At 34.8% G+C, this 3,285-nt stretch overlaps 1 long non-coding RNA gene across 1 annotated transcript; it reads left to right on the top strand.

Annotated features, from left to right (window-relative positions):
- LOC110267802 lies at positions 496-1,005 on the top strand. Its single transcript, XR_002355720.1, has 3 exons — positions 496-516; positions 703-857; positions 961-1,005. It is a non-coding gene; the product is annotated as an uncharacterized LOC110267802 (long non-coding RNA).

Below are 3,285 nucleotides of genomic sequence, written 5' to 3'. Positions count from 1 at the left end.
GAAAAATGAATTAGCATAAATTACAGAGAGAAAAGAGAATCTGTCGATAATTCTGTCGGAAAAATTATATTTTTTTGTGGGAAATAATTACCGACGAAAAATCCGTCTGTATTTAAATGAACAAAAACGCTGCTTTTTAATAAATTATTACCGACAAAAAATCTGCCTGTAATTTAAAATATTCCGTGAGAAAATATTGATGTAAACCTAACTTAACCTGAGCAACTCGAGCTTCATTCACACTTCACAGACGAGCTTCTTCCTCACAAGCTGCTTCTTCTCTTCGTCGCACGAGCTTCTTCCGCCATTGCCGCCGTTCGCATCGCACGATCTCTCTGTCATCCCTTGCGTCGCACCAGCTCCCTCCGCCACCGCTCTCGTCGCGTCTGCTCCCTTGGTCACCATCGTTGTAGAGCTCTCTCCGCCGCTCTCTCGCGTCTACCTTCTTCATCGCTGTCATCACAGAGCTCTCTCTACTGCCGCTCTTGTTGCATTTGCTCCCTTAGTGAATTTCAGGTATACTCTGATTTTGTAATTCTGGTAGTTAGGGCTCAATTTTTCTATCCCAATTTTAGGTTTATCAATTTTTCTTTGCATTTTCTATCTTCTTATTGCTGTTGATGCTGATAAAGCTTATTGTAGGTTTATTAATTATTTTATTATCAGCGAAGAAAGAGATTTTCTTGTCGATCATTCCTACAGCGATTCGTGAAAAGCTCCGCCCAAATCGATGGAAACTCGGGGGTTGTTGTTGAATGGCGAAGCTTGAAGCGAAACTCAGAATGATAGTTGACTCCGTTGGTAACTTCTTCTCTGGCAAAGACCAGCTTCCCTGGTGTGACCCTGACATCGTCGCTGTAAGCCTTTTCTTTTTCTCGATTCCATTTTCTTCCTTTAGAATTGATATCAGCTTGTGGTTTCTTGTTATCTATTGGTCGTGATTTCAATCTTGATGTTTAGGTCAAAATCGAAGTGGCGACTATTCAAGGAGTAGGGATCTGGTCAAAATCTAATAGTTGTGCTTTTGCTTTTATGGAGGAGGCTAGAGGTATTTGGTCCGACTTTCTTGTTACTGTTCTTGGTAAGGTTCTATCTATTTCAAAAAAAAAAAAACTTCCTTTACCTGGTTTCTATAATAAAAGGAAGCATGAGTAGTTACACTACAAGAGAAACAGGAATCGGCGGTGGTTTTTTTGGATTTGCGGCGGTTTTAAACCGTCGCAAAACGACATACCAGCAGCTCCACAAGTGTTACGGGTTAGGGGGAGATTCGATTTTGTGGCAGTTCTAATGAACCGCTGGCACAACTACAGCAAATTAGGTTGACAATTTTGTGGCTGCTATTTTGGTTAATGGATTAAAAAAAAATCTGCGGCGGTTTTTATGTGGGTTTTCAAAAAAAAATTGTGACGGCTTCGAACCGCCGCAATTTCATACGCGAGCTTAAAAAAATTTGCATGATTACCATAATTATTCTTACAACAGTTATCACAATTTCCATGATTCTAGTATATATTGCCAAGAGATTAAGAACAATAAGTTCAAAGCATTGAATGAAGAAACAATTACTTTTAGAATATTCATTTAGTCTATTTCATTTATCTGATGAAACACCAACTTCAAGGCACTACTCCTTGTCTCTATCATTGCATTGGCCTTCTCAAGATGCCAATCTTTTTTTCACAGCCTTTGCTATTTGACTATTGCATTTTATGCTCATCTAACAAAAATTTTCATCTCATAAGTAGCCTCTCAAGAACATACAAAACACCCCATCTAATATAGTTGTATTTTGACTTTAAAAGACCACACATCAGTAAAACATGTTGGTTAACATGGAAATAAGCTTACAGTGAACTAATTCTGCCAAAGAGTTTTGCCTGCTGGTTCTTATAAGCTCCTTCAAAACCTAAATGCATACTTTGACATGAGAAACTTTTTTTTAGAGAAGAAAAAAAGTGAGCAACTAAATTAACAAGGCACATCATGCTTAAAGATACAACATATATCAATAATTGATAATGGAATGGTAATGAACACCTACTCAAATACCGAATATAAAAGATGAGTAGGATTCCAAATGCCATTGAATAATCCATGCCTTAAGTTATCAAACTATAGAGCTAAGACAAGAATATAGCACAATATATAAATATCAATGTCAAGAATAATGTTGTGCCTTAATGCTTAAAACCAAAGTTTTACATTTGTCCTTACCTTTTAATAATGGGAAAATTATCCATGAAACTAACTAGAGAATAGCATCAAGAAAAAAAATGATGCCCTTGATATTTCATGTCCTTCCATCACAAAATAATTCTATGCACACAAAAATGCTAAATAATCATACTAATTAACTAATTCAATAAATGTTAGGAGTTAAATTGACTTTAAAACTTATACTAAGAAATATCTCAAATCAAGGGCCTTCTGCCTCAATATTTTCATCCTACAAAGACTAAGCACTACACATGCATGTTATTCCATCACAGCCAAGCTCATATATGCAATTACTCTTTTATGGTTTTTACGTTAAAAAAAAAACTAACATGTCTAGTGAGACAAACATATATGCACAATATTGATGTAATAAGAAAAATCAATCCCCAAAGGATAGAAAAAAAAGCATACCATTTGTTGAATCCATAAAATGCACTTGTAGGCCAAAATCACTTAGCAATCAAACAATAACCAAAATAACAAGAATAAGATTATCTATAAAAAAGACCAGTTTCTGTATTGGAGTAAAAATAGGAGGGAAATTCATTCCTTAGAATTTAGCTTATGATGCTTGACAGAGCAAGATGTCTCGCGTCCATACCCTTTATATCTATGAATAAAATAGAGCCAATAACTTTTGACCAATAGTTGACCAAAACACAACTCACTACTAGAAAAAGCATTTTTTTACGCCAAATATCGACGATTATTTCTGCCGTCGATATTTTTTTACGGCTTGCTGTCGATATTTCTAAAAAAGAAATTAAAAATAAAATATTAAAATCGACAGCAAGGTCATCGATAATTTTATGATGCATTAGCCTATCGTTACATTGTCGACGAACCTGGGGTTTAGAATACTTTAATTTTAAAATCGACAAAAACGTCGTCTATTTTATTAGTTAAAATATCGATAACAATTACCGTCGATAAATTTAAATGGTTTAGATCGCTTTCTAAAATTAAATGAACGGTGTAAATTTAATGTATAAAATAGACGGCTAGGGTGTTAATTTTTTTAAATTAAAATCGACAAATATGCCGTCAATTTTTATCACTAAAAAT

This window comes from Arachis ipaensis, chromosome B02 (genome assembly GCF_000816755.2).
Source record: "Arachis ipaensis cultivar K30076 chromosome B02, Araip1.1, whole genome shotgun sequence".
NCBI lineage: Eukaryota > Viridiplantae > Streptophyta > Magnoliopsida > Fabales > Fabaceae > Arachis > Arachis ipaensis.
Note: the sequence above shows the minus strand (reverse complement) of the source record. Positions and strands in the feature narration are given on the sequence as shown.